The 9,279-nt window shown below is 42.5% G+C and overlaps 1 long non-coding RNA gene across 1 annotated transcript; it reads right to left on the bottom strand.

Moving 5' to 3' along the window:
- Nucleotides 1-450: 450 nt before the first annotated feature.
- Nucleotides 451-1,721, bottom strand: LOC137485331 (uncharacterized). The gene is made up of 2 exons (XR_011005281.1): nt 1,129-1,721; nt 451-917 (listed from the first exon to the last, which is right to left on the bottom strand). It is a non-coding gene; the product is annotated as an uncharacterized lncRNA (long non-coding RNA).
- Between the last annotated feature and the right edge of the window lie 7,558 nt (nt 1,722-9,279).

The raw sequence follows: 9,279 nt of genomic DNA, 5'->3' as shown, positions 1-9,279 counted from the left end.
TTTGCCTTTGTAGGGAAATATGATGAACATTTTTCCATATTGTATAAACTAAAATGGAGCAAAGAAAAACTGAAAAACCCATCCATTTCATACACAGCAACTTTGACAATTTTTGATGAACTTGGATTTTTGTCCATCCAGATTGTAATACAGCCAGAGGAAGAAAAAGAAATATTGGAACATAAAACATATTTCAAAGCTCTTCTTGTTTAGTTGGTGTGGCTCCAAAAAAAATTAAAATACTTCTAAATTCTCTTTAATTAGTTCACATAGAGGCATAGTTAGGATGAAAATTAATGAATCAGGCTGACACCTGCTGTATTGACACAGCCAAATTCTTTCTTGATCTTGAAACTTTGCTCCACTCATGTGTCACCTGCCCATGTAACCAGATAGGTCACTCAATACTTTGTGTTATGCTGTGATGAATCATGAGATGATTCAAAGATCTATTTTTTAAGTGTGTTTAATAGAGGGAAGGAGCAGAAACTCAATTTAATGACTGTTTTCCACTCATTTGCTACAAATTGATGGGAATGACACTTACTCCCATTGGATTTTCTCTTTCAGTGCTGACCTGAGTCCCGTGTGGGTGATTTTGATGTTCAGTGTCACACCCAGTGATGCAGCAGTGGTTTACACGGGCAGCTTTCATTGGTTTCAGTGGCGCTGAGATGAAAATTGAAGGATTCCTGTGATTCCTTCGAATTTCTTCATCCTGGGAGCAAAGCTAGGATGGTGAAATCTTGTTGGCCTTTGCAGGTGGGCCACTCACCCCACACTGAGAACCTTGTTAGGGAACAGAACTGCCATCCTCATCCTGAATACCTCTATTTTATAGCAGCCCACAAGATTTTCCTTTGAATTTCCTGTGTGATCGCTTTTTGTCTGATGTGAAGAAAACTGTCTAGACATCCCTTTACAAAAAAAAAAAAAAAAAAGAAAAAAAAAATCTTTTTATCCTGCAGTCTGAGAGAGGCCAGAGCACAAGTGCAGGTAAATATAGGGCATGTGAGATTGATTTGGTACCAGAACTGGGAAGGTAAGTACTTGCACTCAACTCTGAAAGAGCTGCAGCTCTGTTGCAGTATTCTACACACACAGCTTTTACATCTCAATCCTATTTACCTGCTCATTGTTGGTGGGACCAGAGTATTCCATTTCCCCAAGAGCCTTAATGGTTTATTTGTTCATAAACAGGCAGTAGTTCCTGGGAGGGCTGCAATTTTTTTGTTGGTTTGGTTTTGTTTTGTTCTCATAGGAAAGTATCGTATCATCTCAGCATCCTGCCAGTCACTGCAGTTGGCTTAAGGAAGAAAATAGAGACATACTGAGCTGCCTGAGTGCCTCAGTATTAACAGTGTGCTTGTGTATTTGCAGTGCTTAGTGTTTTCCCTGAAAACTTTATTCCATTATCTTCTGTCTTCACATTTCTTCTGATCCTAGGGGACATTATACTAACTTTCCTATCCAGGTGCTTGTTCTGTCCCTGGAACTTAGTGGATATCCCACTGGATATCCCATGTTTCTCTCATGCAGCCCTTCAGTGCCCAGAGTTTATCCTTCTGGGTCTCCATCTTCTCTGAAATACTCTCCAGCTCAGCAAGGGCAAGTACCTTACAGGCAGCTTTTCCCTCTTGTTTTGGACTGAATCAAAAAAGCTTCAACCTAATGCTCAGACAAAATATTAAAAAGAACAGTAAAAAGGGCAACTCATGGCTGCAGAGTCTCCTTTGGCTTCTACACTTCTTCTGTAGCTTATCAGTCTTGATATTGGGACCTACCAGTTAAAAGCTTTCCATAGCAGAGGAGGCTGCAGCATCACCCACGTGCTACCTGCTGAACTGCAGGAGATTCCTTACCTTGATCCCAGTTCCTTGGGGAGCACCTGCTGTTGTGCCATTCTGGGGTGGGGTTGATGGCCCAGCAGAACTGGGGCTCACTCACTACTTCTGGTAAAATTACTCTGTGACTAGAGTATGAATTAGTGTGCATTTCTGAAATAGCCTAGGGGACATCAGGAAAAAAAAAAAGTTGAACTGGTTTGGGTTGATACGTGACAGAGCTGTGGCTGTTTCCTGGCAGTATGGCACCAGGGCAAGGGCTTGCACTGTGCTCTGCAGCTGCTTGAAATACGGTGGTGGCCAACTTCCCGCTCTAAAATGAACTGTTTTGTGCTAAGAAGCACTGTGCTAGTATGTTTTGAGGGAGTCTTTCTTCACTCCAAAGAGGAGGGCTGGGGCAGGCAGAGGTGGAGGTAGGTTGGTGTTCCAGGTGGGAACTGCACAGGGTGCGCAGCTCACCTAAGTTCAAGCAGGAATTCTGCAACAATAGCCCCCAGATCTCACAAATGTCCTGCCTGCTGGCATGTTCCCAAACCACCCTTCCTCTCTGTTTTAATTTTGGTTCCCAAGTTTTCTACAGTTCTCTTAAATGAGTTTCATTTGTAGACTTTGACTCTCAGCAAGGGGATCCATGTGAGGCATGCAGGTATTTCAGCATGGAAGTATTTTGTTCTTTATTATTTCACCTAAAATATGCTATTTTCTTCAAATGGATGTTATTTTTTTAATGAACTCTGAGTAAACATGTTCTTGAGTATTTTAGGTAGCTAAGAGAGAGGCTGTTGACTTTTATGACTATGATAATTATCTAAAATTGAGTAACTCCACATGAAAATATCCACTGTTGACTTATTAGCCCCTTTGAAGAGCAGTTTTTTTAATATATTCTTCTGGCTTTAATAGGTCTTGGATTGATACCTGAATAGTCTGTTTTTCCAACTGAAGCAGATTCAGCCTTTTTAAAAACAGTAAGAGGATTTTTTGCATCAAATGCACAGTCAGAAGAGTGAAATCATTGCTTTGTGTGGTTCCTCAAGGCAGCCGCTTTGAGAAGGATGAGTAAGATAGAATCAGAATTTAGATTAACATAAAACATTTGCTGGAATTGCAGCTATTTTGAAGGTACTACAGGAGAAATTGTATATTAAAAAAGTTAGAGTGAATAATTGTTACCATTAAAGGGACTTCGGTGCTTCTGGTAGGTAATTCTAAACTCCTTTCCCATTAATGGTAATTTGCCAGGAAAGAAAGGTACATTACATAAATATTTCAAAGTAACCTGGACAGCAATTTGAAGATATTAAGCTTTCAACTTGACAGCCCCAAGCACCTTGATTCATCTTAACATCCCGTAAGATCTTAAATGCAAACAAGCACTTTACTTGAACGGGACTGACTTCAGGACCAAAATGAGCTTCATTATAAGGACTGAACGAATATTAGGGAACAATCAGTTTTTCCTCAAGCACAAGGAAATTTTCCTTAATTATCTCAATTGGAAGAAGTGCAGTAGGAATGGACACGTGAAGTAAACCAGAGTCATTTTTCTAAACAAACCCTGGATCTGCAGTCTGCACACAGCAAACCTGTATCTCATCTGCCCTAATATCTGCACAGCTCTGTTTGGATTGGGCTCTGCTTCCCCGGGAAGGGGATAGGTGCTAAAGAGAAGACAGGTAGTGACTGCAGGGAACCAAACTTCCTTTAAAAAAAGCTTGCAATGTTCATGATGCCATTTCTGGAGAACATACAGGATGAAAAACTCTCTGAGGTGGGGTTTTGTTGGTTAGAGAAACCCCTTGAAACTATGGAATTTTTTGGTTTTTAATGTATTTTAGTTCTGGGAGTATGCTAAAGTAACTGTAGCACGTGAGTGAAGGTGGAGGAGCTGTGGTCAGCCATTGGAGGAAGGCAGGCAGTCCCAGAGAAACAAATCTGCCATAAGGCTCATGCTGGGTTCTGGGTTTGCCTGGGCTCAGAGGTGGTTGGTGCTCATCCCTTGGCACTCCCTCTTGACGCTGCTGCTCAGAATTTAGAAGAAAATTCAAGATGCAGCTCTGTGTTTAACAGATGCCAATCAGAGAGTCCCTCCCTGGCATTTTCTGTCTCTCTTCTGTCTTCCTGCCTGTGCCCCAGGCACACTTTTAAGGTCAGCAGCCCTGCCTTGGACATCCTACTTTTATTTTAAAGCTCCCAGTAGAAGAGAGTTCTGTCTAAGTTCCTGTGAAGTGTTGAATTTCTCTCTCTGTGATTGTAGGGGTTTTTTTGTTTCATTTTGGTTGGGGTTTTTTTGTTTATTTGTTAGGTTTTTGTTGGTTTGATTTTAATGCAGCAAAAAGAGAAGTGACTTCTCTTAGTTCTCTGTCAAGTGAACTGTGGGAGGAAAGGCACAGTGCTCCTAGTCACACTGAGACTCATTTGCCAGTCTGCTCAAGAAAGTAAGTTACAGCCAAGAATACAGGGATTTGATTCCTAGCTGGATTTAATGGACAGCAACTGGCGTGGTGAGCTGTTGTGGTATCTTAGATCTTGTAATTCGTTTGGAGCCTCTTTTTGAACATCTATTTGACACACATTAGAGGATTTCTAAAACAGGGGTCGCAGTGATTTGTGGTCATTAAAGATTATTCTCCTTGCAGTAATCCCTGGGACTGATGTATAAACTCTGTATAAACAAATACCAAGAGACTGTCTCTGTCTTGAAGAACTTACAATCTAAATAGAAAAAAAAGGGCAAACAAAGGATTATGATCACAAGGGCTGGGTGGAGCTAAGAACAAATCCCAGATCTTCTGCATTGCCTTTGCAACATGTCTCTTCTTCTCCACTCAGATCATCTGGATTTTTTTTTTTCCTCCAAGTAAAAGGAATTTCATGCCAGAGGTCTGGCACAATTCCAGGCTGGACAACTCTGGGTGTTTACACTGTCATTGAATGAGGGTTTTCCTGAGCAATCAGAGGTTACAGCCACCAAGTCCTGAGGGCACAAACCAGCATTGCTGAGGCCTCCCAGCTCATGGCCAGGAGTGTCTCTGTCCTTGCTTTGTGACCAGGCTGTTACACAGGCACTGGAGCTGCTTCCAGGCTCATTTTGAGTCGCCTCTGGCCGGCACAATGCAACAGTTAGCGCACCACATAGGAGCTTTTACCTTGTCCTTCCACTTACCAGGCTACGCGGGAGAACTGTGCTTTGGGCTGTAGGTACCCCCCAGTGTAATTTATGCCCTGCATTTCCTGGAGTGCGCTCATATCCTCTGTTTCCTAGGCTAAACTATAAGAAGATATTGCTCTTTGATGTTATGTGTTGTTGTGCTTCAGCTCAGAAGTGGCTGCATCACTGGTGGGCACAGTGGGCCTGTGGAGAGGCTGGTTGCCACTTGGAGTGTGTATGAGTCAGTGGCTTTGGGGGGTTATAAAATCCTGAGGGTGGGCTGGGACATTATACTGTGATTATTCCTGAACACACAAACATTCTCCAGTCCATCATTATGGGAAAAAAGGCTGTGGGAAGCTGTCCCCTTCCCAAGGCAGTGCCATGAGACTGACACTGGTGTCTCCTATACTGAGCAAAGGCTTGGGCATCCCTTGCTGAGTCAGTCAGTCCCTTTGGCTCAGCTCTGGCACTAGCTGCTAAGAGGGAATGAATGTGGCAGAGAGCACAGGAGGAGGTCAGAGAGGGGAGTTTGCCTTCTGAGCAAAGGTTGTGTGGGATACAGCAGAAATACCTGTATTTCTTGCACCCCTTCATACTGTGGTAGAGTTTGACCTTCCCTGGTCCTCAGTCCATCTTTTAAATCTGTTGTAGGACAAGTGCAAGGGTTAATAGCTACCTAATTTGGTGATGTTGAGCTTACTGGTTAGTATCTGTAAAATGTTGGAGGAAGGCTAGGTGGTACTCTTGAGCTGGATTTTGCTGATAATTACCCAAGAGGAAAAGTGCTGTGGAAATCAGTAGAGGCACTTGCTCTTCTGAGCCAGGTACTCTTCCACGTTCTGGAAGGTGGCAGAAGGTGCTCTGTTGGTCCTCAGGCTGCAGTCCAGGTTCAGTCAGGAAAACACTTAAGCACACTATTCATTTGAGGCATGGGTGTGTTAGTACCATTCAGGATTTGTGTTTGCTTTGCTGAGTGGGGACAAATTGCACTGCTTGATCTGCTGACCAGAGCTGAGCGAGCAGCTTCTTAAGTCATGATGCCTTCTCTAGATAAGCTCAAAGTGCATTTGATGAAAGGGTTTTCTATCTCAGGCAGAGCATCTTGTGCCATCAGTGTAACCAGCGTTTTTATGCTGTCACTCAGCGGAGCTGCAGGAGAAGTGAGTGCTGATGTCACAGCAGCAAATAACATAGTCCAAGAGGACAAATTTATTGGAAGCCAAACTGTGAATTTCTAGGAAAATGCTGTTAGTTACAGAGGTACATAATGTTATAAAAAATAAAATACATATTTGATCTATAAATTTTGCTCCTAGTTCTCTTGGCTCAGGAAGTTTGGGAGCTTTCTCTCCATGTACTGAAGCTATGTATATTATGCATATGGCACAATGTTTTGTAGTCTCATCTGGTCCCTGCTGTCACTATTCCCAAACACTGCTGTTGTGCCGTGGTGGGTACAGTCCCACAGACACGTCAGCCTGGTTTCTAGTGAAAAGCAACACAGATTGATGATAATAGGAGGAAGATATCTGACCACTGTAACTATGCACTTGTGGGTTTTCAAGTTATTCCTAAAGAGAAGAAAATTTCAATGTAAGAGAGTATACTTGAAAGACTGAACTTCTCAACCAGCATCAGGAGGGATAAACTGTATTTAAACAATATGTTTAAATAAAGTCTGAATTGATACTGATTCATTCCAGATGAGACTTTGGGATCTGTCAGATGTGTGGGCTTGCTGTGCTATGCTCTAAACTTTTAATCAGAAATAGTCACCCTCTGTACTAAACCAGGTATCTGCAAGGCTTGGACACATGATTGTGACAAGCAGCAGTGTCCCTGGCCCTTGGTCCTTATCAGCTTTAGTGACCTGGGTGTTGGTTTGGAAACAATTCCTCTGGCTGGTGTGTGGGGGCAGAGATCACTGAGTCACCTCACAGGGCACCTTCCCAGATCTGATATAGCATTTTGCAAGTCATATAACCATTCTTTGCCTCAGTTCCTCTCTGGGAGGTGAGGAAACCAGTTTCCCATTGCGTGGTAGATTGGGAGATGCTGTACAGATGCAGTATTACATTTCTTTGTACTCGTTAGATTGTCCAGTGTCCTTTTTGTCCCTCATTTCAGTATATACTTTTATAAATCTCCATAGTCTTCAATTAGTACATTTTTTTTTAGTTTATGTTCACAGCATGATTTTATATTTAATGATGTCTAGGGTTTTTTTTTTTTTTGGTGTTTCTTAAAAGACTTGGCAGGAGGACAAGTGTATTCCTCTTCTCCTTGACTCCCCAGTATATCTTCAAATACCCAGCACAAGGTTCTTAAGTCCATGCTTATACCTCCATTATACAGGGTGGCATGTAAACACAGTGTAATTTAAGCATGTTTCTGAGTACTTTTGGGAATAAAGTTATTTTCTCAAATTGGGAGAATAATTTTACAGAGGTTATTAAGCAGAGCTTCATTTCTTTGGTCAGTATGGACATGTTCTGGTTTGAACCACTGTCTCAACTAAGTCACTTGGTAGAATTACTTACCAGTAGCAGCCTAACAGAAGGGATGCAGAGAACTCCCCAAGCCTGGGAGCTCCCTGAGTTCTGCACCTCAATTTACTTGAGCTGTAGTTTCTCTTTAGCTGGTATTTGGTTGGGAAGCTGAAACTGTGCCTTGAGCTTCCCCACCGTGTGTGGTGTTTGTCGGTCACTGAGCCACAGTGTCAGCTGCCAATGCTCCCGGAGAGGTTCTCTTCCTTTGTCAGTCTGATCCCTTCTCTGGTTTGCTCCATGGAGTCACACAGAAGGGCCATATATGTATGTGTCTGTGTATATATATATGTGTGTGTGTGTATATATTTATATATATGTATGTATGTATGTATATGCACACATACATCAGATTCTGTTCTGTCTTGATGCTCAGGATTGCCAAGCAAAACTTCTGAGGATGATGTGACCAGCTGCACACTGAGCCTTTCAGCAAAGGAAGCCAAAGTCATCTTCAGTTGTGAGAGTGTTTAATTACTCTGCACAGTTCACTGATTCAGGGCCTATAGGGACCCCTGTGATTCTTTTGCCTGAACACCTGCATGTTACAGCCTGTGGCATTTCAGTGTTTTCTGCATTACAGCCATTAGGAAGTGGCTGAACTGGAACGTGCCTCTGCGAACACCATCCAGTCTCAATTTAAGCTTTTAGCAAAAAAGACCTCGTAGACTTAGAAGGAAATTAATTTCTAATATTCCAGATATGCCTTTGGAGTACTTCAGCTTTCAAGACTTCAGGTGAGGCCCCAGCACCCATGTCCCACAGCTTGCATATACAGTTTTTAATTAGTGTGAAGAGCTTCTGTGTTATTTCATGTCTCAATACTTCTTGATTCAGTTTGTAGTCACTGAGCTTTTTACTGCCTTTCTCTACTTGACCAAGGCAGCAGATTAAGACACCATTTTGAGTCCCTTGTTGGTGGGGCCTTCCAGCATCATTCCAGCCTGGAGATGACCAGCTCAGGTTGTGGGATGTAGAGACCTGTGGGTTTTGTGTGTGTGTGAGTTGGAAGGTGCTGCTTTTCAGTCCCGTTGTCAAACTTACAGGCAGTGTCCATGTAAACTTCTTTCCTGGTTCTTTCTGATTTGGTTTCATTGTCATTCCTCTTCCACTTGGCAACATTCCCAAAAAGCTTATTTGCCATCTGCACCAGCTGAGAAACTTTTTTTTATAGAATCTTGTCTCTCCTTGCTCTTAAGTAAAGCCCAGGATTGGTGTTGTCTGTTCCCAAGCTTTGTTTCTTTATTGAGGCTCTCAGATAATGCCAGCATTAGCATGGGCTTTTGTTTGACTACTTTTCTAAGGCTTTTTGTTTTCACATGTAAGGCTTTGTATTCTTGCAATGCTCATAAAAGTTTTAGTCAATTCCACCATCCCATAGGTGGGATTCATTTTAGTCATTTCCACCATCCCATAGGTTCCATAGGTTTCCACACTCCAATCATATCTTCTGAGGCACCAAACTCAACCTTCCCTGGCAGTTTTACAGTTTTATTTCACTGCATTTTCTGCACCTTTTACAATTTTTTCTGTGTGTCTCAGCCCTAGATCAGGGGCCTGGGTAAATTATAAAGAAATACCTCTACTGTTGCTTCCATTTTGTCCAGTTGCTTGCATTGGCAAGATGAGGTCTGAGCCTGCCGAGTGTCAAGAGCTCTGACTAGATCCCATGTGCATTCAGAGCTGTGTTAGGCTCTCAGTGCTGAAATCAGTGGAGACTCCCACTGGTTTTGTT

The sequence above is a fragment of the Anomalospiza imberbis genome, chromosome 19 (assembly GCF_031753505.1).
Source record: "Anomalospiza imberbis isolate Cuckoo-Finch-1a 21T00152 chromosome 19, ASM3175350v1, whole genome shotgun sequence".
In the NCBI taxonomy this organism is placed as follows: domain Eukaryota; kingdom Metazoa; phylum Chordata; class Aves; order Passeriformes; family Viduidae; genus Anomalospiza; species Anomalospiza imberbis.
Note: the sequence above shows the minus strand (reverse complement) of the source record. Positions and strands in the feature narration are given on the sequence as shown.